Here is a 27,351-nt window from a genome sequence, read left to right as displayed (position 1 = left end):
GCGCTGCTTATTCTGTGTTTTATACAGTGATTATTTATATAGAGGGGTACTCTTCTGTTCTGATGTGTCCTCCCCCCCAACTTGTGATTCTCCCTTACCCTCATCCACTTGGACAACCAGAAACGAAGCATCTTTGCCTTGAGGGACAGGGTCACAGCTCCCTTCTGGCATTTGAGCTGCTTGGGCTGAGATCCCGGTTTCTACCATAGTTTAGAAGATGATTTGCTTAGTTAATTTTTCCTGCTGTAAAGAAAAGAAAACTGCCTTGGCCCTGGGGCCGTGGTGAAGGGAAGAAGAGAACAGGAGAATGAGGCAGAGGTGTGGGCTTTTGAGAAGGAACAGGGAAATTAATAGGATTCTGTTAGAGACTGAATGCTCGTGTCCTCCTTGAAATTCACATGTTGGAGCCCTAATCCCAGTGTAGCTACATTTGGAGTAAGGAAGTCCTTAAGGTTAAATGAGAAGAAGAAAGAAAGAAAGAAAAAGAGAAAGAGAAAAGAAGTAAAAAATGGGGGAAAAAATTAAAAAAATAAATAAAAACAAAATAAAATAAGGTGAAATGAGATCATCAGGGCAGGGCTCTAATCCAGTAAGATGAGTGTCATGAGAAGAGACACCGGAGAGCTTGTGTGCACAAACCCAGGAAAAGCCATGTGAGGACACAGCAAGAAGGTGGCTGTCTTCACGCTGGGAAGTCCCCTCCCCAGAAACAGCTTGCTGAACCTTGATCTTGGGCTTCCTAGCCTCCAAAACTGTGGGAAAAGAAATTTCTATGGTTTGAGCCATGCAATCTGTCATATATATATATTTTTAAAGATTTCATTTATTTATTAGAGAGAGAGAGAGAGAATGAGAGAGAGAGCATGAGAGGGGGGAGGGTCAGAGGGAGAAGCCAACTCCCTGCCAAGCAGGGAGCCCGATGCGGGACTCGATCCCTAGACTCCAGGATCATGACCCGAGCTGAAGGCAGACGCTTAACCGATGGAGCCACCCAGGCACCTCTATCATATTTTGTTATAGCAGCCCAGGCAGGCTAATACAGACTCCAAGACAGGTCTGGGAATTTCTCTGTAGAACCCGGGGGGCCTTGGGGAGGCAGGCCTCATTATCATCCACTCAGCAAATACTTCCTGGGGCCAGCCAGACGTCAGGCAGTCATAGGAGCCAAGGGTAGAGCCACCAACTAGCAGATGTGGCTCCTGCTTGCATTCTCCATCTATCGGGTGCAGGCATGCTGTGACAGCCCGAGTGCAGGAAGGCTGGTTCGGTGGCAGTGACGCAGGAAGGGCATGAGGCTCTCCACATGCTTTCTGCTGCCCCCGGAGTGGCGTGGGAAGGCCTCTGTAATGAGAGTAGAAGATGATGGTAAGCAAAAATGGAAGAGAGAGGGGCGCGAGTGTGGCTCAGTCGTTGGGTGTCTGCCTTTGGCTCAGGTCATGATCCCAGGGTCCTGGGATTAAGCCCTGCATTGGACTCCCTGTTCAGCGGGAAGCCTGCTTCTCCCTCTCCCACTCCCCCTGCTTGTGTTCCCTCTCTCGCTGTCTCTCTCTGTCAAAAAATAAATAAAATCTTTAAAAAAAATGGAAGAGAGAGAGAGAAAAAGGGAGAATGATTGGCAATGATGGACCCTTCCTTATCGGTTTCTCTTTCTTTTTTTTAAAATTTATTTTTATTTTTTAAAAATATTTTATTTATTTATTTGACACAGAGAGAACAAGTGAGAGAGAGAGAGAGAGCACAAGCAGGGGAAGTGGGAGAGGGAGAAGCAGACTCTCCACTGATCCCCGAGCCTGATGCGGGGCTTGATCCCAGGACTCCGGGATCATGACCTGAGCCGAAGGCAGGCAATCAACCGATGGAGCCACCCAGGCACCCCTCCTTATCTGTTTCTCCTAATTTTCTTTATAAAGTGGTTGACGAATGCATAGATTCAGAAACCGGCTCATCCAGTGCTTCCCAAATTTCAGTGAGCATCAGACTTGGAGGATTCACCACAGCATACAATTTCTGGTCCCCCTCCCTGAGAAATTCTGATAGAGAAGGTCTGGGTAGGGCCTAAGTATCTGCATCTCTATCAGACTTCTAGATGATGCTGATGCTGCCCTGGTCACAGGGTGAGTAGCTCTAAACGAATTTAACATTTATAAACTGACCCTCACAGAGGTAAGTGTCTCCCAGCAAAGTCTTATAGCAAGTTGGTAAAGCAGGTGGCCTCAGGGATCTCTATGGGCTCTTTTAGGCTCTTTTAGGCCATCCCGGGGACCAATCCCACAGATCCCTCTGGGATTGGGGAAACGGTAGTTTCTGATTGGCCCGGACTGAGTCACAGGCCACCTCTAGAACTGAGGCTAGAGTCAGCTCCATTGAACCAGATGTTCTTCAAGTGAGAGAAGTTTGTTCTCCAATAAAAGCGAACAGAAGTGAGGTCAATATTGGCGTACAGCCCTAAACAATACCTTCCATAGAACCTAAACTCCTGGGGAGGGTAGATGGGCTGCTCAGATAGAACCCCATCTTGGGTAAGGACCCAGGCTCTGAAGGGAGCTTGCCCAGGTTCAGAATCCCACCTGCCATGCAGGGGGTGTGGGGAGAGAGGCAGGCTAATCCTTGGCCCCAGTGCCAACCCACTTAACATCTTCGTGGCACCTGCCGTGCAGCCCACCTTCAGAATGGAGTGTAAACTTTATGTTCAAAACCCTTCTTGCATTGAATGGAAAAGACATAGTTTGTGAAACTCTTTTGGTTGGGTTCATGGCTCAGTCAGGGATTATCTGTCCTTTTTTTTTTTTTCCTGAAGCCGTCAATTCTGGGAAGAGGGTCACAGAAAGGGGGGTGCTTTCAGGGGATGGGTCTGAAGAGATATATTTGACTTTCAGCCAAGCCTCATCCTGGGGAAGAGGTATGGGAGTTGGCCGCAGGAACTAGGAAGCGTAGGCTGGTTATTGACCCTGGGGCCAGGACCCAGGTGCCCATTTGACAAGGAATGAGCTGGGTCCAAGGCAGCCCCCACCTGCCTTCCTCACTCTGTTTAGTGGCAGACACCATAGCCCCCACCCACTGTGCTTTCTGGGCAGCAAGGGCTGGGGGTGGGGAGCCCAGGGAGTCACAAGGACCTTCTGCAGGGATGTTCCCATTTGGGTTAGGGGGGTGGTGAGACTAAAAATACCACCTACATGACATATTTACTCTGTTCTTGTTAATACCCCAGGGAGATTGCCAAGAGTCACTACCACCAAGCCTGTGATTAAACCATAATAACCACTTTCATGTTTATAAATTTTGTCCTTGATATCAGAGAGGAGTATTTTTAGGCTAGAACTTGGAGCGAACAAATCCCAATGCATGAGTGTGGATTTAAGCAAGTATCTCTCCTTAAGACTTACTTCCCAGGACACAGCAACAAGGCCAGGAGCTATCTGTTCCCAGGAGTCAAATGGGAGACTCCATGCACACCAGGGCATACACCCCTTCATTCCGAGGTACCTCACCAAATGGGAGAGCTTTGTGGACATCTGTGCTCTTCTGTCTTCTCGACTTCATAGGGCTGCCATTCATTCATCCATTCATCTGTTCATTAACTAACTGATTTCGCATGTATTTATTGAGTGCTTACTATGTGCCAGGCACTGGGGAAAAAGCAGTGAATAAATAGACAAGCTACCTACTTTCATGGAGTTTACATTCTAATGGAGATGGTATCTGCTGATTAGGGAGCCAGATCATTCATTCATTCACTCATTCATTCAATATTAAGTAATAGAAAGGAAATATACAGGGAGAAATGCTATATAGTAGCTGGGGAGGCAGGGCTACTTGAGGTAGCAAGGTCAAGGAGGTAATTTGTGAACTGAGAAAGAGCCAACCATGTGAAAAGCCAGCTCTCTGCTTCTGCTTTGCTGACCCAAATTCCCTACTACTCCCTTCCATCCTAACTCTTCACTCTGTGTTCAGTACCAAGGAAAACCTCTTCCACCCTTCCATGAACCTGTTTTAACTGCCAATTGATTCTCTTTCCAGGACATCACTTCCCCTTGTGGCTCTTGTAAATAGTGGTTGCTTATTTGGCATACCCCATTAATTCTGGGTCAGAAGGGTGTGGGATGTTGGAGCCCTTTTCCTAGTGCTCTCTCCGAGGTGCTTGAATGTCCCCGCTCCTGCCATCTGATTATACCACACCCTCCCTCTCACTGCTGTCACTCACTTGCCTCCTAGACCCTCCACTCTGTTCACTGAAGACTTTGGGACCTGCCCCACCAACTTCATGTTCAACTCAAATATTGAGTCACCTGCATTGTTTTTCTGGTATTCTAGTTTAAAAGTTCTTTGACCTCAATTCTTTTTATTTTCACCTCCAACACCTACTACAGCCATTTTCCACAGCTCCAGCCTGGGCCCACTTGGGTTCCACGTTAAAAATCTTAAAGCTCTCGGGTGCCTGGGTGGCTCAGTTGGTTAAGCGACTGCCTTCGGCTCAGGTCATGATCCTGGAGTCCCGGGATCGAGTCCCACATCGGGCTCCCTGCTCAGCGGGGAGTCTGCTTCTCCCTCTGACCTTACCCCCTCTCGTGTTCTCATTCTCTCTCTCTCTCGCTCTCAAATAAATAAAATCTTTAAAAAAAAAAAAAAAAAAAAAAAAAAAAAAAAAAATCTTAAAGCTCTCTATCTCACCCTAAACAGAGGAACCATGGTTTTCTCAAGCCTATTTCTCAGCCTAGTATCACAAATAAAAGAAACACTACTCCTCTCCAAAGAGCCATGAAAAATATTCTGAATCTTTAGTGAAGGGGTCTTGAAACAGTGTCACAGGGGCAGGACATATCACATGATGTATGGGAAGACTTCTTAACAAGGGCCTTTACTCATCTCTCTCCCCATTGCCCCAATCTTTGGACGGTTCCTTATCTCTGTTCCTTCTATCCTGCTCAAAACTCCCAGCCTACTTAATTCTATCTCCTTTGCCCCTTCCCCTTCCCCTTTGCCTCCTCCTCGCATCATCTTTTTCTTCTTTGCCTCAAGTTGGATCTCTGTCTTTCTAAAATGCCCTTGTGGACCTGTCTTTCTAAAATGCCCTTGTGGATGACATCTTCAGCCATTGTCTTATCCCAGCAGATTAGACATTCAAAAAGAATCCTTGAAAAGTGAGGGTGGGGATGGGTGGGAGATTGTACATATTTATCATATGATTTGCCCTTAGCACACTTCTTAGTGTTCATCATCACTATCCTTCCAGAGCTCTTTTTCCTGATCTTCTTAGAACACCTGTCCTTCTGCCCTGTAGTGACATCCCGTGCCCCATTCTCTGCTGGTCCACTGGCCCCTGTCTGATGTCTCTTTGCTCCCTTCTCTACTCAGACCCATTTCAGGGATGGTCTTCTGAATGCTCATGTCCTTTGTATTTCTTGACTCTATCTATTTACTGTCCCTGCTGAGCCCAGTGCTGTCCAGACCCTTTACTCGGTCATTTCTGCATCTACAACTGGAGAAAAATCACACACCTTGAGAAGTCATACCTTGCAAATCCGTGACAACAAATGCAGGGTCCGCAGTTTTGATCATTAAATCTTTCACTTGTCTGAGACCAAGTCCTTCTCCTGTTCCCCCTCAACCTGTATCCCATGTACCTGAAGGCAAATCATGTTTGGACTTTCCAGGTAAAAGAACAAATAATTCCCCAACTTGCCTTTCTTTATGTATTTATTTCATTTGAATTGGGTTTCTTCCACTTGCAATCAAAAGACTACTGGCAGATGGAATTAATGCTCAGAGAAGGCGCTGGAGGAAAGGGGGGGGAAGCCCCTTCTGGATGAATAATAAGTTGGGAGTAGCTATTGATTCACCTTTGGGGGCCAGTCTTTGCAAATTCTGAGGGCAAGTATGATCATCTGGGAAGCACAGGCAGAGCTCATAGAGAATATTCTGGAAGACAATTGATGAGCGCAGCTCTGTCCTCTTCCTGTCTTTGCTCCAAATCCTCCTTAGAAAAGCAGAGCTGCCTGCAGTTTGAAATGGACAATCAGACACTGCTAACAGCTGCAAGCCCCAAAACTTCGATTCTTGGCAGAAGGATCCTGACACAAAAGTATTTCTTTGTGGAAAATTATGCATTCATCGGGCTCATTTGAAACAAAATATGATTTGCATCTTAACTTCCTGTAACAAGCTCCAGTTCTTCTGTGGATTTCATAATGTCTGATTTCGTTGGACCAGATTGGTGGGGCACATGCTTTACCAAACAGTTTAAATTCAAGCCCAGGTTTTTCTTATTTTAAATGGCAACAGCTGCTAAGCATGATAATTATTGTATCATCAAAATAAACTCACCAAGTTGCTTCTGAGTGTTCCTTGGAGCTACTCTGCTTGGGGACGCTGGGGGGTCCTCAGGACTGTCAAAGAAGATGCAAAGTTTGGATCTGAAAAACAGGAGATGCGTCTCTGGGTCTGGAAGGGGGATAAATGGACAACTCCAAGAACAGAGGAAGGAGAAAAAGTTACTAGCTGGAGGCAGATTCACTAAGATACTTCCCTCTCGGTATCTGGTTGGGCTCTCTCTCTCTGCAGTGTTCAGCAATTCCCAATTTCTGAATGACTGAAAGGAGGGAAGGAAGAAAACATCAAGTATTAACTATGTACAGGACACTGTTGTGGGAGCATCATGAATTTAGGTGGTAGTCAGAGTGTCTCTCGTAAAGAAAATTGAGATCATGTCATCTCCTGCTTAAAAGCCTCCTGTAGTGGCTTCTCAACCTTGGCTGGCCGTTAGAGTCATTGGAGGGCTTTAAAAAAAATCCCTGGGGTGCCTGGATGGCTCAGTAGTTAAGTGTCCACCTCTTGTTTTTGGCTCAGGTCATGATCTCAGGGTCTTGAGATTGAGCCCCACATCAGGCTCCACGCTAGGCATGGAGCCTACTTAAGATTCTCTCTCTCCCTCTGCCCTGCCCCTAGCTTGCTCTCTCTCTCAAAAAAAAAAAAAAAAAAAAAAAAAAATCCCCAAATGCCAGAGTTCACCCCAGAATTGGTGAAGGTGGGGCCCAGACATCAGTATTTGTTTAAAGCTTCCTGGGTGATTCCAGTGTGTAGTCCATGTTAAGAACTACTGCATTAGCAGGAGCCTGGCTGTCTCAGTTGGTATAGGTGAGCAACTCTGTAGGTTCGAGCCCCACGCTGAGTGTAGAGATTACTTTAATAAATAAAATCTTAAAAAAAAAAAAGAACCACTGAGTTAGAACCCGAATTAAATCCAAACTTCTGACCCCAGCCAGGGAGGCTCTGCCTGATCTCAGACCCCATCTTCAAACACCCACTCTCTGTCTTAACTTAGGTTCAGTTATTGGTGTTGTAGTTCTTTGATCTGTGCGGACCAAAAGAACTTTCCATGCTTTCCATTGAGTTCTGGAAGACCCTATGTGAACTAGCCTTTGCCCACCTCTCCAGTCTCACCTAGATCCCTCTCCTCTTCTGCCCTTCTGTTCTTTCCTGTTCCTTAAATACATCTCTCTTTTCAGAGCCTCTGCACGGCGGTTTCCTTTGCCCTCTTCTGGTAACATGTTCTTTCCCCAGGTCCTCGCATGTCCCAACTCTGAGAACCCTGCTGTGACATGCCACATCTCACCTGCCCCTTGTTAGTTTCCACCTCCTTCCTGCGTTTGTTCCTGTTCAGCAGGTCCCCATCTGAAGTTATCTTGCTGATATGTCCACTTGTTCTTTGTCTCCTTCCCAGAAGGTAAGCTCTCGGGGAGCTGAGACCTCCTAGATATTATTCACTGCTGTGAATCAGTCCCCATGGGGCTGATATGTAGCAAATGTTCAGTAAATGTTTGTAGAGTGAAAGAATTGAATGTAGAGTAGGTCACTCAATAAATATTGGTTGAATGAATGAATGAATGATCTCATTTGATCCTTCAGACAACAAGTGTTGTTAGCACCATCCTATAGGTAATCCATCAGGGTCAGAGGTTAAGTAACTTTTCCAAGGTTACAGATAATGTCAGAGGTTCCTAAGGTCTCTGCCATTGAAGAAAGAGTGGGTTGTTGGGGGTGAAGGGGAGAGCAAACATCCTTTTTTCAGACTATGGATTTTTGAGGACTCTGCCATCCCGAGAAAGGGCAACTCCTTCACTAATTGGCCAGGATGTGCAATTAGGCTTTAATTGTGGGCTTCTGAAGGGACTATTTTAAAACCACATCTGTGGCAGCGTTTGGTGGAATCTGACCTTCTGACCTTCAAAAGGGGCATTTGCAAACCAAGAGAGAGCCTCATTATTTTGGGTGACATGCTCTCAGCATACCCAAATGAGTGAGGGGCTGGGGAATGAAGCAGGTCTTCGAATCTCAGGGACTTCTCTGCTGTTGACTCATAGCAACTGTCAGCTGGCCTCTACAGAGATCTGCGCCCTGCACTGACCCCAGAAACCACGTGAGTCATAAGATGAGGGTCTCTGCAGCGGCTTGGCCAATGCGGCAGGGCTGAAAGGGAATGTGGACAGCTGGTTTGGGAGACTTTGTCAGTATGGAAAACCAAGGGCAACGTAGTCCTCAGCTTTGCATCTGGATTAAAAAAAACAAAACATAACGATAGGGGATGTATTTGTTTGCTAGGGTCACCTTAACAAAACACCACAGGTTGGGGACTTAAACGATAGAGACTTATTTTCTGGAGGCTAGAAGTCCAAGGTCAGGGCATCTCTCCTGCGGCCTCTCTCCTTGACTTGCTGATGGTAGCCTTCTTGCTGTGTCCTTACACGGCCTTTTCTCTGTGTGCATGCATCCTGTTGTTGATGTGTCCAAATTTCCTCTTCTTATAAGAACACCAGTTAGGTTGGATTTGGGCCCACCCCAACAGTCTCATTTTAACTTAATCACCCCCTTAAAGACCCTATCCCCCAATCACGTTCTGAGATACATACAATTCGATGTATGAATTTTGCAGGGGGTGGGGGGGACACAATTCAGCCCATAACAGGTGACATTTATTGAGTGCTTATTACATATTCGCCTCCTACAAATTATCTTACGAACATCACCTCATGTAATTTTCCCAACTACCCTAAAAGTCTATTCTATTAGTATTACTCGCTTTATGAAACCAGAACACTGAAACAGAGAGGTTAAGGAAATTGTCCAAGTTTACACAGTGATAAGCACCTGTGCTCAGATTCAAGCCTGGGTATCTCAGATTCAGATGTCTGTTCTCATAAAATCGATGCTAAATTGCTGAATGCTACACTTCTGGCTTTTCTCTTCTCTCTTTCTGAAACAGCTATTATATATTTTTTTGGATAGCAAATACCACCTTTTATGTCTCTTATCTGTTTTCTAAGAATTTTTATCTCTTTGTTCTTGAAAAAAATAAAGAGATCCTGGGAGATTTTGTTGAGCTTGGTTTTTAACTCACTTATTTATTTTTCTGCCACCACCAGCCTGCTCTTTCTTGCTTCTACTCACATAAAAAATTCACAAATGAGGTTTTCTCTTTCCAGGTCATTTTCCTAAGCATGGTGTTCCTTCTCCATAGTTGCCCCTTCTTGCTTTTGTTCAGACAATAAGGAAGGGAGCCTCAGTTGGGCACCATATGAAGTAAACACAACAATTGTGTAGCCATGCCTTCTGAGAGGAAGGTATGGTAATCTGCTTTAGAAATCACCTCATGTAAACAAGCAAGCAAACAAACAAACAAAGAGCTACCCAGGGGAGCTGCCTGCGTGCCCAAAGCAACCTCACCCAATAGTCTGGACAAGGAAATGTTGGTCAGTAAAGCCATGCTCGCTCCACTATGTTCTCTGCACTATTCATCAGTCCCCTCATTTATTCCAATCTCTGGTTTCAGTCTCCTGATGTAAGACCAGAAAGCGCACCCAATATGTGACTCTCCAACTACAGAAAGCCTGAAGGGCAGTGGGTTAGGGACACTAGTAAGAAGCCGTGGTGTTTGGCAGCATGAAGTTGGCAGAGAAGCTGAACATCAGTCTAAGGTTTATGCCTCAAGCTCTGAATTACCTTGAGCTTGAAGCACCAGTTTCAACTGAAACTGTAGACCACTAACATTTCACTTCCTCTAACTGATCTCATATCCTTCCTGGTCTGCTGCAGAAGAAGGGGCTGAATCGTGCTATTCTGTGTCAAGCTTTCTTTGGCCTTCTCTGGGGTCTAGAAAGAAAAAAAGAGAGAGAGAGGATTTATTTCTCTGCTGGAGAAGCAGGCTGGTGAAGGTCTTTGAGCTAAGAGCTCTGGACTCTTGCCAGGATCCCTCTTCATCTCTGGTCCAGATGTCCTCTGTCAACCAAGATGTCTGCCCCCTGCCCCAACCAGATGTCCCCCACCTCCCCCAGCATTTCCACTATCTCTGGCTTTCCCTGTCCCTGTGTGCTTGCTTAGATTCTAAAAAGAGATGTATTTCAGCAGCCTCTGGGCACACATTCAAACACCCAAACTACAAGGAAAAATGTGCCCAAACTCACATTGTACCCATGGGCTCAACTCTACCGAGGGGGACTTTTCACAGCAGCCTGGAAGTCAGTGCAGTTGTCCTTTGCCAAATCTGAGCAGTTCAGACCTCGAATTGCTTTCAGGATACTCCGTGAGATGGGCTCAGAGGAACCAGCTCGGAGGGTACGCATATGGGTGATGCTCAGACCAGGATGAGCCCTCCAGTTGCTGTCTCCTCTCCAGGAAGGGACCCCACCAACACTCCTGACATTGCTCATGTTGGCCCTTTGGTTTTCCTCCCAGTCCCCCTTCTCTGCGGCCAAAACTTGACAACTCATTCTCAGTCTACATTTGAGAAATCCTCTGTTTTCATGAAGCTTTCTGCTGTTCTCAGAATTAACTTCCTTCTCATCGGCGCTCTGTTAGCATTGTGTAAACACCTTTCACTCCTACACTCGGTAAATATTTATCCACCAGTTACTGTGTGCTCGTCTTTTGCTAGGCAGAGAAGGCACAGTGACAGTGATGAGTGACTGAGCTCTCGTGGAGCTTCCTTTCTAGGTTGTAGAGACAGACCAAAAACACTCTGGTCAAAGTTTTTATCTCCCCCACTAGGTTGTGAGCTGCATTACCATCACAGTGGTCCTCCTCCTCCTCCTCCTCCCAAACCCCTACTCTTCACACGCTCCACGTTACTCATATAAGGCGGGCACCATGCCTTGTGCACCTGGGGTACCCCCCTGTCCCCCATGGCCCACAGTACTTAGCATCATGCCTGCCATGTGGTAGCCCTCAATTCATCTGTACATTGTCATATTGGTTAATTCTTTTTTTAAAAGATATTTATTTATTTATTTATTTATTTATTTGACAGAGAGATACAGAGAGAGAGAGCACAAGCAATCCGAATGGCAGGAAGAGGGAAAGGGAGAAGCATGCTCCCCACTGAGTAGGGAGCCTGACTCGGGGCTCGATCCCAGGACCCTGAGACCAGGGACCCGAGCTGAGGGCAGACACTTGACCAACTGAGCACCCCAGATGCCCCATATTGGTTAATTCTAAAAGAGCCTGGGCAGGTGACATTTATAACAGAAACATTTGAATCCAAAGGGACCCTGTTAGAAACAGATTTTTCCTGTTTTCCTTAACCCCTATCTCCCAAACACATTCAAACATACACAGGATCTAACTAGGAAACAGTAATGACTTCCAGTACTTATCACAGAGGAAATTTATGCTGGGACTTGGTTATACAGATGTTGGAGAAGATCATGGTAAGGCATGGCTGCAAATTTTTCCTCTTGCATCAAGAAATGGAGTCTATTTCTTTACCCTTGAATCCGGGTGGGTCTTGTGACTTCGGGAAGAAGCCATGTTGTGCAAGTTCCAAACTTGGGCCTCAAGAGGCTTTTCCTGTTTCCCTACTCTTTCTTGGAACCAGCTGCCATCTGAATATGCCTGGGCTAGACTGTTGGATGTTGAGAGACACATGAACCCACCACCACCCCAGAGGATGGCCTGCCAGCTCCCAGCGTAGAGCCCCCTGCTGACTTGGCAGTTGAGTGTAGACGCTTGAGCATGCCCAGCCAAGACCAGCAGAATTGCCCAGCTGATCCCAGTCTAAATTGCTACCTCATGAATTGTGAGCTACACATAAATGGTGGGTTGTTTAAATCATTACATTTGGGGTAGTTTGTTTCACAACAAAAGCCAACTGGCACTCGAAGTAACCCAGGGATTAGCAACAGCAGGGAGCCACTACTCTCTTAGGCTGTAAAGACAAAGGGAGGAGGTGGTGTAACCGGGGCCCTGTGGAACCAGGACACCCAAAAGGAAAGGCATCAGGGCAGGGGTGTTGGAAGCAGAGAGGGAGACAGATACCCTGGACTTCTCCCCTCTAACTCCTATCTCCAATCTTCCCACCAGAGCCTGCCATCAATCAGCTGAGCTCAGACGGCAGCCAGTGGGGACAAGAGCCTGGAGATGCAGACTTTGAGAGTCAGTGCAACACAGAGCAGAGCAAGAGAAGGGTCTCGATGGAGCTGCGCACACCCAGACCCAGGACTGAAAGTACACAGCTTCTGGGGCAGAGAAAAGGAAGTGGGTTACTGATTGAACTTTCAAAACAGCACAACTGCATTCTCTTATTCACATGTTATTCCCTATTCAGGCATTGAGCCCCAGCTAACAATGAGTTCTAGCTCTTAGAAAACTATAATCTCAGGTGTCTCAACCTTTGACAGAATATTTGATTAAACTGTATTAGCCTATTTAGAAAATGTTGCACCCATATTGGCCCCTCAAAAGCCTCAACCATCAAAATGCAGCCTGAATGATCTCAGGGTCATGGGATAGAGCCCCATATTGGGCTCTGCACTCACTGGGGAGTCTGCTGGGGATTCTTTCTCTCCCTCTCCCTCTGCCCCTCCCCCCACTCAGGCCCAAGCACACATACTCTCCTTCTCTCTAAATAAATAAACAAAATCTTTAAAAAAAGAGTCATGATTTCTGCCCTCTCTATCCTGGGAGTAACCACTTAGTGATGGAGAGGGTATCTGGCTTAGTGATGGAAAGGGTATCTGGACACACTTTTTTCTTATGCAAGGTTGGTTGGTTGGTTGATTTGATCTGACTTGAATTGAGAAAATGGTGTAAAAATGGTACCATATTATCATGCCTCTGCAACTTGCTTCTTTCCCTTTCACAATATAGGGACATCTTTCTAGATAAATTAGGTTGAACCCTTTCATTTATCCCACTATTCTCTTATTGATGGACATTCAAGTTGTCTGTTTTTAGCAGTTACACAAATATTGTGGTAATGTCTCCTTGAGGATGAATCTGGGTATACCGAGGCTTTCACTTTAGAAAATAGGTTTAGAAAATAGGATATCTGGATCAATGGATGTTTGCATTTTTTATTTTTATTTTTTAGAGTGGGGGAGAGGCAGAGGGAGAGAGAGTGTCTCAAGCAGGCTCCACACCCAGCAAGGAGCCTGACTTAGGGCTTGATCTAACAACCCTGAGATCACGACCTGAGCTGAAATCAAAGAGTCAGACACTTAACTGACTGAGCCACCCAGGTGCCCCTTTAATTTTTAAAAATTTTTTTATTTCTTTTAAGTAGTCTCTACACCCAACATGGAGCTGGAACTCACGACCCTGAGATCAAGAGTCGCTTGCTCTACGGACTGAGCCAGCCAGGCGCCCCTGCATTTTTAATCTTAATGGATGTGTCCAGATTGCTTTCTAACCGGTTGTAGCAATTCTTATTTCTCAACATTGTCAGGCAGACCTGGACAGTATCACTCTTCCAATGATAGATTTTGGCAAATACACTGGGTATAAAAAGGCTGTATTGATTTAATTTGCATTTCCTTGACTCGTACAGATACTGAGCATCTTACCATATACTTACTGACAATTTGCCTCTTCCCTTCTGTGAATACCTGACTCATTTTTCCGTTCAGTTGTCTTTTTCTTGTCAGTTGGTAGGAACCCTTTTATTAGTTTATATTAGTTTTTCTTTCTTTCTTTTTTTTAGAGAGAGAGAGCACGAGAGAACACATGCAAGTGGGGGTGGGTGGGATAGTGGGGAGGGAGGGGCAGAGGGAGAGAGAGAATCTCAAGCAGGCTCTATGGAGCCTGACGTAGGGCTCAATCCCGCGACTCTGAGATCACAACCTGAGCCAAAATCAAGAGTTGGATGCTTAATTGACTGAGCCACTCAGGTGCCTCCATTTGTGTTTTTTTAAAATAGAACTTTTTACTTGAAAATTATTACACACTAACATTTAGTTGTGAAAATAGTACAGAGTCTCATGTTCCCTTCATACAGCTCCTCCCAAGGGTAGCATCTTTCAAAATTATAGTACAATATCAAAACCTCATTTCTCTTTTGATGTAGTGTATGGTCCTATTTTTATTTCAAACACTTTATTGTAAATTTTACTATCTGGTAAGGTAAGTCCTACCACTCCCTACTTTTTCCTTATTTTTCTGACTATTCTCGGATTCTTGTTTTTTTAAATTTGAAATTTAGAATAATTTTAGCTACTTGTTCCCTTTGTCTTTCCCCTAACATGCCCTCTTGAAATTCAGACTGCAACTCACTTAAAATTATATATTAGTCTGTGAAGGATTGGCATTTTAAGGTATCAGGTTTTCCCACCCAGGAAGGTAGTATTTGTCTCCAGCTATTCAGTTCTTATATTATGCCCTTCAGTAAGAGTTTAGTTTTCTTCATACAGATCATGTACCTTCTATGAATAATTTATTCATACGCATTTTGTGGCTGTTATCACTAGTATAAATGATGTATTAATTTCCTATGGCCACTATAACAACTTACCATAAATTTAGTGGCTTAAAAATAGCACAGATTTATTATCTTATAATTTAGGAGGTCAGAAATCATAAAATCAGGGGTACCTGTGTGGCTTAGTTGGTTAAACATCTGCCTTCAGCTTCATGATCCCAGGGTCCTGGGATTGAGCCCTATGTAGGGCTCCCTGCTCAGCCGGGAGTCTGCTTCTTCCTCTGCCTCTCCCCCTGCTCAAGCTCTCTCTCTAATAAATACAATCTTTTAAAAAAAGAAAAAAAGGAAATAAAATCGAGGGCTGCAGTCAGCAGGGCTGTGTTCCTTCTGGAGGCTTTAGGAGTGAATCCGTTTCCTTGCCTTTTCTTGCTTTAGAGGCCACCTGCATTCCTTGGATCTTGGCACCTTACTTGACTCACTCCTACCTTTGTCTGAATTACCACATCTTTGACTCTGCCTCTCTCTTATAAGGGATTGTGATGACTTTATTTATTTTTGTATATTTAACTACTATCATTCACCTTTCAAAAGTAATTATTTCAGGGGCGCTTGGGTGGCTCACTTGGTTAAGCAACTGCCTTCGGCTCAGGTCATGATCCCGGAGTCCTGGGATCGAGTCCCACATTGGGCTCCCGGCTCAGCGGGGAGCCTGCTTCTCCCTCTGACCCTCTCCCCTCTCATGCTGTTTCTCTCTCTCTCAAATAAATAAAATAAAGTCTTTAAAAAAAAAGTAATTATTTCAAATAGTTCTTGGTAGAGTTTTTCTGGATTTTCTAAATAGACAATTATATTGGGTAAAAATAATGTAGGGATGCCTGGGTGGCTCAGTCGTTAAGCGTCTGCCTTTGGCTTAGGTCATGATCCCAGGGTTCTGGGATCGAGCCCCACATCGAGCTCCCTGCTCGGCAGGGTGTCTGCTTCTCTCTCTCCCACTCCCCCTGCTTGTGTTGCCTCTCTCGCTGGGTCTCTCTCTGTCAAATAAATAAATAAATAAATAAATAAATAAATAAATAAATAAATAAATAAAATCTTAAAAAAAAAAAGAAAATAATGTAGTTTTTGCCTCTTCTTTTTCCAATATTTATATGGAGTATTAAATTAATAACAATAAATAACAATTAATGTATTGCATTAGTTAAGGTCTCTAAAGTAATGCCAAGAATGGTGATTTTGATAGAAATGACTTCAGCTTAATGTTGAAGTTGCTACTGGTTTTTGGTAAATAACCTTTATCATTTTGAAATGATTCCTTTATGTATGTGGGTTTTTTTGTGTGTGTTGGTAGGAAATGAGCCCATAAATGCTCTCACCTCCATTGGGGGTTGTGGAGGAGGTGGCTATACTCTCCTACATCAGGGTCCAAGAAGGGAATAGATGGTTTTCTTTCAATCACTCAAACAGATCAAATCAGCCCAAATTATACTTCCATTCCAGGTCTGCTGGTATCGGCAAGATAGGGCAATCCCCACCAAGGACATCCAAAGGAACCCCATGTCCACTATTCATCTCTTCTCAAGGAGTCATAAAATCTTTGCCTTGGTTCAAGAAAGGAAGTCCTATACCCATCCCTCCTCTGGAGCTCTCAGAACAACCCCTGGTCTCACACACCTAGTTTCCATCAGAACTCTTATTTTGGTGTTTATGTTACTCCAAGGACAGATTGCAAATGGGAGGGTTTGGGGATGTTTACCTAGTTTGCCACCTCCCTAGAATCTCCTTATTCACATCACACTGAAGCTTTGAAGTAGAATAATAACAGCATATTTCTGTTTTATAAAGTATTCTGGAAGAAGCTTAAGTGATTCATTTAAGCAGGATCCCACTTAAAAGACTACATGATGGGATCCCACTTAAAAGAGTATATATGAACTGTTATGTAAAATATGGTATATCCATATCATGTCTATTAGTTAGTTATTGCTATATAATATATTACCCCAAAACGTACCAGCTTTAAACACATACATTTATCATCTTCCAGTGTTTGTGGGTGAGGATTGTGGGCACAGGCTAACCTTGTACTCTGCTTCATGATTTCCCACAAGCTGCAGTCAAGGTGTTAGCCAGTGCTAGGATTTCATCGGAAGACCCAGCTGGGGAAGGATCCATTCCTAAACTAATTTACATGATCACTGGCAGGATTCAGGTCCTTGATGCCTATTCTTACCTATGTGGGTTTCTCCAACATGGCAAATTACTTCATCAAAGCCATCAAGAGAGAGAGTCACCTAGCAAGATGGAAGTTATAATCTCTTATAACATAATCTCAGAAGTGACATTGCTTCAATATTGCCATGTGCTGTTGGACAGAAAATAGTTACTCAAAGTGAGAGTATGATTCTGACACCAACTCTGATGTGTGGGTTTTCCAACACCACCAAGGAATTCCCCATTACTAGTTGGCTGTCCTACCATTCAACTCAATTGGATTCTGACACAATCTACCTGGAGGTAGCATCAGATCCCACAGGTTAAGGGCTCAGTCCTACAACATTGACCCCAACCTCACACCTTCAGAAACCAACCACAAGTCCGGCAAGTCACCTATGCTTCTGACTGACTGGCTATAGACCAGAGGTTTCTCACCAGTCCCTGCCTGGGTTTGATTAATTTGCTAGAGTAGCTCACAGAGCTCAGAAACATTTTACATATTAGATCACCAGTTTATTATAAAAGGATATAACTCAGCAACAGCCAGATGGAAGAGAGGCACAGGGCAAGGTATGTGTGGGAAGGAATGAAGAGCTCCCAGGACCTCTCTGGGTGTGCCACCCTCTCAGCTCCTCCATGCGGTCACCAACCCAGAAGCTCTCTGGACCCTGCCCTTTTGAGGTTTTTTTGTTTTTGTTTTTTTAGATTTTATTTATTTGAGAGGGAGAGAGCGAGAGAGCCCGAGCAAGGGGAAGCCCAGAGGGAGAAGCAGACTCCCTGCTGAACAGGGAGCCCAACGTTCAGGACCATGATCTCAGGACCCTGAGATCATGACCTGAGCTGAAGGCAGCGTCTTAACTGCCTGAGCCACCCAGGTGCCTCTCCTTTTGAGTTTTGTGGAAGCTTCATTACATAGCCATGGTTGAGTAAATCATTGGCCATTGGTGATTAATACAACCTCCAGCCCCTCTTCCCTCTCAGGAGGCCAGGGGTGGAAGGTAAGGGGCTGGGGGCTGGGGGGGTGGTGGGGTGGAATCTTCTAACTCTCTAATCATGTGGTTGGCTCCTCTGGCAACCAGCCACCATCCTTGAGTCCTTTCCAAAAGTCACCTCATTAAGATAACAAAAGACACCTTGATTGTTGTCATCACAGGAAATTCCAAGGATTTTAGGAGCTTTGTGCCAGAAATTAGGACAAAGGCCAGATATATATTTCTTACTATTAATCACAGTGATCACCAAGGGGATTACACAAGGCTGTGAAACCAGGAAAGGAGTCATCTTAGGGAAAGCCTGTCCCACCACAGAATACTATGTAGCAGCCCAAATTAGGTAGTTCTGTATATACTGACATGGAAAATCTCCAAGACATATTGTTAAGTGAAAAAAGGAAGTAGCAAAACCATTTATGGCACCATTCATGTTAAAAAAAAAAAAAACAACATACAAAAAATAGTAAAATTTTTTTCTGTGTAGATACGCATAGAAAATACACAAAACACTCCCAACTGATTACCATGGTTACATCTTGAATTATCGATTATCTGTATTGTTTGAATTTTTAAAGAATGATAGTATATTCATATTTTATGCAGTTAACACTAATTCTCAAAGATTAAATAAAAAAGACTGTTGTGGGTGTGGAAAAGAGATGATGGGGACGCCTGGGTGGCTCAGTCGTTTAAGCATCTGCCTTTGGCTCAGGTCATGATCCCAGGGTCCTGGGATGGAGCCCCGCATTGGGCTCCCTGCTCAGCGGGAAGCCTACTTCTCCCTCTCCTCCCCTCTTGTGTTCTTGCTCTCACTATCTCTCTCTCTGTCAAATAAATAAATAAATAAAATCTTAAAAAAAAATAAATTAAAAAAAAAAAGGAAAAGAGATGATGGTAGCCAAAAGTGATATGACAGTAAGGGATAAAAGGGAGCAGTGTTTTGTGATTTTTTGTTTTGTTTTGTTTGTTTGTTTTAAGAGAGAGGTGTCTAAGAGTCAAAATCAAGAGATCTTAAAGTACCTGGTAGAAAGGAAGTTGTCTATGATGACTTAGGATTTTGAGCTTAGGTGATGGGGTAGATGAAGGTTTCCTTCATTTAATTAGGGAACACAGTAGGAACAACAGATTTCGGGGGGCCTGGGGGAGGAGTGTAAATGTCCAGACTCTTAGTTTCCTTAACAACCCCCTCCAAGCTAAGGCATACAAGACCACTGATACCTGTCCTGTATCTGGGGAGATGATTAAGAGAAAGCTGAAAAATGAACCTCTACCCAAATCCTGACTATCCTTGATTAGCCTTCCTACTCCCTGCAGACATAGATGAAAATTCCCCAGGGAATTATTTATTATTACAATGAGAGTTTTGGCCAAAGACTCCAATGTCATCCCTTTGTTGAGTTAGACTGACAGGCGTGTGAGCCTAGAGCACTCCACTTGCCTAAATAACCTACTTCCCACTCTAGACCCCCCTTGGTCCTTTACTTAGGAGAAGGCTTGGACCCTTTCCTATCCCACTAGTAACCTGGGATTAGAGAGCAATGAACCAAGATTGGTATCCATAAATAAGCCAAAGAGAAGAGACAAACACCAAGTAAGTGGATGCTAGAGCTTCTTGCCCCTCTCTTCTTCATGCCCAAACACCAGCTCCAACACCCTGGGGCTTGTACTACCCAGTTCTTAGTGCATAAAATCCATCCTCTTGAGACGTGTGTGCATGTCAGTGTGTTGGAGTTGGGCCTGTGGTGAGGCTTATGGTTGATGGCGCTTAGAATTCAAATATCCCCTCCAGGGGTGCCTGGGTGGCTCAGTTGTTAAGCGTCTGCCTTGGGCTCAGGTCATGATCCCAGGATCCTGGGATCAAGCCCTGCATCGGGCTCCCTGCTCAGCGGGAAGCCTGCTTCTCCCTCTCTCACTCCCCCTGCTTGTGTTCCCTCTCTCGCTGTGTCTCTCTCTGTCAAATAAATAAATAAAACCTTTAAACAAACAAACAAACAAAAAACAAATATCCCTTCCATACTTTAACTCCTTTAAACTGCAGTTAGCTTGACAACCAGACCTGGGACAACCAAGGGTGGTGTTGCTTTGGTCACCCATCAGAGGAGATAAAATCCAACCCATGACCTCAGTCACTGCAATCTCTCCATGCTGTTTATCTGGGACCAATGAAAAGTGACCACCAGATTTAACAAGAGCCCTTTAAAAATGTCTCTTTGGCATTGGCCCCAGAAGCTGCTGAAAAAGGTCAGGAAAGAAGTTAATAAATTAACCACAAGGCCATACTCTTCACTGGACCTAGGAGCCTCAGTGGGTTAATTATCATCTCAATGGAGCTCAGTTGTAGTGTCCAGGTAGACCCTCCAGAGAATGTTTAATATAATAAACAGGGGCCAAATCATGGAACACCCGTGACATGAAATTCCCTAGACATGCCACTATTCCACAATTTTCACACTGCAAATCTTCTTTTATCAACTTAATCCCTTATTCCCACAGAGTAATTAGAGCTCCTTTTCTACTTTTTCTGTGTAAATATGGCCAGCGGGATCTCCCCAAGATTTATTCACTGGCTGGAACTTGGACTCTTCTGCACTCAAAGCAGAGAGTCTCGGCCCAGGTTATACATTAGAATCACCTACCAGCTTGAAAAAGCCCCATCGCCAAGCCCTATCCCTAGATATTCAGAATTCACTGGCCTGCGGCAGGGCCAGGCACCAGGAGATTTAAAGCTCACCAGATGATTCCGATGGACAGCCGGGGTCAAGAACCACTCACTTATGTCCTGGACATGTTCATGGGCTAAACTCTAGCTCTTCCAAATGGATTTTCTCCAATTCCAGCTTTCTCTTGGTTCTAACTTTCTAAAATTCTAATCTGATAGAACATTCCGTGATGATGGAAATGTTCCTACAGGGACTAGAAATAGGATAAAGCACCTGAGGCAGGTAGGGGGCAAAATTTAAGGAGGCTCTTCCTTTCAGATGCTGACTCTCCACTTGCACCATTCTGGGAGTGAGTGCCTCCTTAAATTAAAAAGAAATATATATGTGTGTGTATATATATATATGTGTGTGTGTGTGTGTGTATTTTTTTTAGATTTTATTTATTTATTTATTTGAGAGAAAGAGAGAACGAGCAGGGGAGAGGGGCAGAGGAAGAGAGAGAAGCAGACTCCCTGCTGAGCAGGGAGCCTGACGTGGGGCTCAATCCCAGGACGCTGGGATCATGACCTGAGCCGAAGGCAGACATTTAACCAACTGAGCCACCCAGGTGCCCCTATGTGTGTATATCTTAACGATTTATTTATTCAATTTGAGAGAGAGCATGTAGGGGGGAGGGGCAGCATGAGAGGGAGAGAGAGCCTTAAGCAGACTTTGTGCTAAGTGTGGAGCCTGACACAGGGCTCGATCTCATGACCTTGAGATCATGACCTGTGCTGAAACCAAGAGTTGGATGCTCAACTGACTGCACCACCCAGGCACCCCTTAATATATATGTGTGTGTATATATATATATATATAAAATTTTTTAAAAAGATTTTATTTTTAAGTAATCTCTACACCCAGTGGGGGCTCAAACTCACAACCCTGAGTGAAGTCACATGCTCCACTGGCTGAGCCAGCCAGGAGCCCTGCCTCCTTAAATTTTGAACCTTAGGTGCCTCACCCTAATCTTGCATTCACTCTCTATGGGGGCCATACTGCCTCCCAGGGGGGAAAGAGTGGTTCCTAGTTAGAGGTGGGGTGGGAAATCTTTCTGGTTTTATGTTTGAAGCACAGATATACATATAGTACATCTGTGTTATTAAAATTTCATGGGATTGGCAACCATGGGAAAAAGTGTCTAAAAAGTCATCTTGAAGAAGCAATAGTGAAAAAAAGGGTGGAGAAACACTAATACAGAACATTGAGCATAGGTACCATTGAGCCTGCAAAGTGCAGTTAAGTGGGACCAAGAAACTGAATTTTAAATTACATTTAATTTAAATTTCAATTTAAATACCTACTATGGCTGCTGATTACCGTGTTATACAAGCATAGATTGAGAGGATGGACAAGACAAATAAGATTATCACAGGGGCACCTGGGTGGCTCAGTCGGTTAAGCGCCTGCCTTTGGCTCAGGTCATGATCCCAGGGTCCTGGGATGGAGTCCCGCATCAGGTTCCCTGCTCAGCGGGGAGTCTGCTTCTCCCTCTCCCTCTGCCCCTCCCCCCTGCTTGTGCTCTCTCAAATAAATAAATAAAATCTTAAAAAAAAAAAAAAGATTATCACAGTTCCTGCCCTGGTCCAAAGCACAGAGAGATCCTGGAAATGGATGGCTCTCCCTGGCAGTTCACAAGGTAAGCACCGCTCCACTCACTCACACAATCTCTCAGAACCTGACCCATGCTACTGTTACTGAACCCCAAGCTCTGTGGCCTCTTACTCAAAGGCCAGCACTTAAGAGTTGAATTTTGATTGGAAAGGAAGATAACCTTTATTTATTCAGGAGGCTGGCCACCTGAGGAGAAGGTGGACTATGATCCAAAGGTCAACTCTGGGGTTTCTGCCTGGCCCAGGGAGTTTTCAAGGGGTTTAAGGCAGTTAATGAATAAAGGCAGTGCAATGGTCTGTAACATTTCTGGATTACGTGCAGACTGGTGTCAACTGTAGATGTTATCTCGTGCTCAGACATTGTTCAAGGGCATTGGTCTGGTTCCTAAGTGCTTGGGGGTTGAGCAAGTGGGTCTAGTTTCTGTTTCCTGACGTGCAGGAATGCTCTGTTTTTTCTAGGAAAGAATGCATGATCTGTAGATATACAAAGAAAGGTTAATCAATCATGTGGGCTAAGGGCATTAAACTACCAGTTTGGCCAGAAGGGCCACATTGGGGCAGTTGGGAAGCAGGGCACAGTAAAAAGAAAGATAAAACTCACCAGGGACAAATATACTATAAAAGGATAACGAGGACTATAAAAGGAAAATGATCTCCCAAACAGGTAACTGACCTCTTTGAGGGGTACTTGAAACATGCTCTACACCCTGTCTCATGACTAACATGCTTTGCATTTATGGAAGTTAATTTTTCCTTAAAATTTGCTGGCTTTGCTTTCCTTCAAACCCCCATCTTAAATTTGTGTTACTTTGATTGTTCCTTCTCTCCAGGCTTGCTGGTAGACCTGATGCCACCGTTTCCTACTTTCAAATTCACTGGGCCTTTGCATTCTGCTCCAAAGGCCCCTCCCTGTTCCCACGTTGTCCGAACTGGAGACACTCCGCCCATCCCCCCACAATTCTCCAGCCTAAAGCTCTTGTGCCCTCAGGAGCCCCTAAAGAACGGTGTGTCCTCCATCCTTGCTTTTCCTTAGCTTTTTAAAATAACAATAAACATGTATTATCTCAAAAAGTGTCTGTGCGTCAGGAGCTCAGGAGTAGATGAACTGTGTGATTCTGGCATGGAGTCTCTCATGAGGTTGCTTTTGAGGTGTCAGCCTGAGGTGTAGTCATCTGAAAGTTTGAGTGGGGCTGGAGAATCCACTTCTAAGATGGCTCCCCTCACTCACACGGCTGGTAAATTGGTGCTGGCTGTTGGCGGAGGCCTCAGTTTCTTGCCACATAAACCTCACCTAAGGCTCCTTGGGTGTTCTTTGACTTGTAAAATCTTCAGTAAGCTTTCTCTATTTTGGTAGTATCAAAAGTATTCTTTCTTGCCCACCATTATTCCTGCAGCAGAACCCTAATGCTGCTTCCTCTGAAGTTCTAGCCCCATTCCCCTTGGGTGCTTCCTATGCTTTTTCAAGTGGACTTGGTTATGTAAGGTGGTTCCTTTCTCTTGTACCAGGGTAGGGCTAACACTGTAGATGCAGGTGGCTTCTTCCTTTTTCTTTCTTCTTTTTTTTAAAAAGATTTTTATTTATTTATTTGGTAGTGAGAGAGAGAGAGAGCACAAATAGGGGGAATGGCAGGCAGAGGAAGAAGCAGACTCCCCGCTGGGCAGGGACCCCCTCGATGTGGGGCTCCATCCCAGGACCCTGGGATCATGACCTTAGCCGAAAGCAGAGCTTAACAACTGAGCCACCTAGGTGCCTTGACTTCTTCCTTTTTCTTCCTGCATTCCCACCATTCCTGTCTTGACTGCAAGTTTATAACCCTTTTGTCAAGCTGATTCTGTTCATCCTCAAATTTCTGATGTTCTTCTTTCAAATTCTGAGCAATCATTTACCTCCAGATACCAAAGTCTGAAGCCATTTTATCTCTTAATAGATGCTCTTAAGAAAACCTGAATTTTAGAACAAAATGGCCTTTTAAGTCCCTAAAAACACTCTTGGGTATGCAATAATTTTATTGAGTTTTCCTTCCTCTTCACCCTAAGAAAACAACACATCCCTTATAGATAAGATCCCCCTTCTTCCTTTTCTGTCCATAGATGTTTGAACCCACTCTTGGGGCCCCTAACCCCATGGCCATTCTCTAGGCTTGGGAATGGCCAGCTCTGGGTGAGAAATACAATAAAAGGAATATGGTTATTGAATACCACAGCATTTACCAAACCCCAAAGTTGCACACTAGCTTCCCAACCTGCTTCTTTTTTTTTTTTTTTAAAGATTTTATCTATTTATCTGACAGAGACAGAGACAGCGAGAACAGGAACACAAGCAGGGGGAGTGGGAGAGGGAGAAGCAGGCCTCCCGCCGAGCAGGGAGCCCGATGCGGGGTTTGACCCCAGGACCCTGGGATCATGACCTGAGCCGAAGGCAGACGCTTAACAGCTGAGCCACCCAGGCGCCCCAAGGCGACCAACTCTTGATTTCAGCTCAGGTCATGATCTCAGGGTCGTGGGATCGAGCCCTCTATTGGGCTCCAGTCTCAGTGCCGCGTCTGCTTGAGATTCTCTCTCTCCCTCTCCCTCTGCCTCTCCCCCTTGCCCTCTCTCAATAAATAACATACTAAAAAATATATTAAATAAAAAAATAGAATATTAAAAAAAAACCCTAACAGTAAAAAAAAACAGTAAAAAGGGTGTACGGGAAAAAGAAAATTTCCTTCCCACTCCTGATTCCTGCCTCCCCTCCCACCCCCCCACAGAGGCAACCACCGTTATTGTTACAGTCCGTGTATTTCTAGACATAACCTATACTTATTTTTTTTATTTTTTTATTTTTATTTTTTTATTTGACAGAGAGACACAGCAAGAGAGGGAACAGAAGCAGGGGGAGTGGGAGAGGGAGAAGCAGGCTTCCTGCAGAGCAGGGAGCCCGATGTGGGACTCGATCCCACGACCCTGGGATCATGACCTGAGCCGAAGGCAGTCGCTTAACCGACTGAGCCACCCAGGCGCCCCCTGCTTCTTTTTTTAAAAGAGATTTTATTTTAAAATAATCTCTACACTCAACATGGGGCTCACACTTATAACCCTGAGATCCAGAGTCAAACCCTCTAGCTGTTGAGCCAGCCAAGCACCCCTCCCAGCCTGCTTTAAAGTGAGCCTACCTTGGTCCTGCAAGTGAGTGAGCCCTGGTACCTCCCAGTGTATGACTGAGTTCCTTTTCGGTGCCACATCTGTCCAGTGGTGTGCTGCTGACTGCTTGTACCAGCTCACAAGAGGAAATGGTTAAATTTTCAGGATTTTTGCAAGCTGGCTGTTACACACAGCCTTTATTAAAAATTAAGTTATATAGGGCGCCTGGGTGGCTCAGTTGGTTGAGCGACTGCCTTCGGCTCAGGTCATGATCCTGGAGTCCCGGGATCGAGTCCCGGGATCGAGTCCCGCATCGGGCTCCCTGCTCGGCGGGGAGCCTGCTTCTCCCTCTGACCCTCCTCCCTCTCATGCTCTCTCTATCTCATTCTCTCTCTCAAATAAATAAAATCTTAAAAAAAAAAAAAAAGAACTCCAGGGGCGCCTGGGTGGCTCAGTTGGTTAAGCGACTGCCTTCGGCTCAGGTCATGATCCTGGAGTCCTGGGATGGAGTCCCGGGATGGAGTCCCGGGATGGAGTCCCGGGATCGAGTCCCGCATCGGGCTCCCTGCTCGGCGGGGAGCCTGCTTCTCCCTCTGACCCTCCCCCCTCTCATGCTCTCTCTATCTCATTCTCTCTCTCAAATAAATAAAATCTTAAAAAAAAAAAAAAAGAACTCCAGGGGCGCCTGGGTGGCTCAGTTGGTTGAGCGACTGCCTTCGGCTCAGGTCATGATCCTGGAGTCCCGGGATCGAGTCCCGCATCGGGCTCCCTGCTCGGCGGGGAGCCTGCTTCTCCCTCTGACCCTCCCCCCTCTCCTGCTCTCTCTCTCTCATTCTCTCTCTCAAATAAATAAATAAAATCTTTAAAAAAAATTAAGTTATATAAACTTATGATTAACTGCTTTATATATATATTTAAGATTTTATTTATTTTACTTTTATTTTATTTTTAAAGATTTTATTTATTTATTTGACAGAGAGAAAGAGAACACAAGCAGGGGGAGCAGCAGAAGGAGAGGGAGAAGCAGGCTCTCTGCTGAGTGGGGAGCCCGCCGCAGGGCTCCATCCCAGGACCCTGGGATCATGACCTGAGCTGAAGGCAGATGCTTAACCAACTGAGGCACCCAGGCGTCTCTAAGATTTTATTTATTTATTTTAGAGAGAGAGTAGGGAAGAGCAGAAGGGGAGGGAGAAAGAATCTAAAGCAGGCTCCACGCTCAGCAAGGAGCCCCATGTGGGGCTCAATCCCACAACCCATGAGATCATGACCTGAGCCCAAACCAAGAACCAGATGCTTAACCGACTGAGCCACTCAGGCGCCCCAGACTGAATTATATTTTAAAAGGTAATAAACACTCAAAGCTTCCTGCTTCCAGATAATTTTATATTTTTCTATTATCATGCTCTTGAATACACACTTCTATGTGTATATTTATACCATAACACATATACACTATATGTTATTTAGCATATATTCACATAAATATTGTGGAAGTATTGTAAGATGGGGTACTACTGAGCAGCTTGCAACTGCCAACTCTGTAGTCAGTGACATCATGTTGGTGGCTTGAAATCAGCTGCAGCGGAGTACTTGCACCATGGAGATCAGCCGACACTTCAAATCAGAGGTTGATTTATTGTTTTGTTGATTAAATGTCTAGACTTTAGAAGGTGATAGAGAAAAATTTTAATAATGCAGGTTAAACACAAAAAGTGTATTGTCATGTTTGTAGTGGTTACATTGTGAACAGCACACGGTATTGTGACGTCAGGATTGAATTGTAACCACAGGCTGACCACAGGTACAAGAGAAGCATTCCCAAAGAATTAAGGGCACAGTAAAGAAAACAATCAACAGTGTGAAAAGGCAACCTACAGAATGGGAGAAGGTATGTGCAAACCTTATATCTGAGAAGGGGTTAATATCCCAAATATATAAGCAACTCTTACAACTCAAGAACAAAATAACTAATAACCTGATTTAAACATGGACGAAGGACTTGACCAGATATTTTTTCCCAAAGACATACAAAT

General features: G+C 44.7%; 1 long non-coding RNA gene across 1 annotated transcript; it reads right to left on the bottom strand.

Moving 5' to 3' along the window:
- Positions 1 to 429: 429 nt before the first annotated feature.
- On the bottom strand, positions 430 to 25,454 carry LOC135364360 (uncharacterized). Its single transcript, XR_010411236.1, has 3 exons — positions 25,351 to 25,454; positions 6,322 to 6,410; positions 430 to 1,341 (listed from the first exon to the last, which is right to left on the bottom strand). It is a non-coding gene; the product is annotated as an uncharacterized LOC135364360 (long non-coding RNA).
- Between the last annotated feature and the right edge of the window lie 1,897 nt (positions 25,455 to 27,351).

Source organism: Mirounga angustirostris, unplaced genomic scaffold, assembly GCF_029215605.1.
Source record: "Mirounga angustirostris isolate CCGP_5_RB_7025 unplaced genomic scaffold, mMirAng1.0.hap1 SCAF_5, whole genome shotgun sequence".
Taxonomy (NCBI): Eukaryota; Metazoa; Chordata; class Mammalia; order Carnivora; family Phocidae; genus Mirounga; species Mirounga angustirostris.
This window is presented reverse-complemented; position numbering and strand designations above follow the sequence as displayed.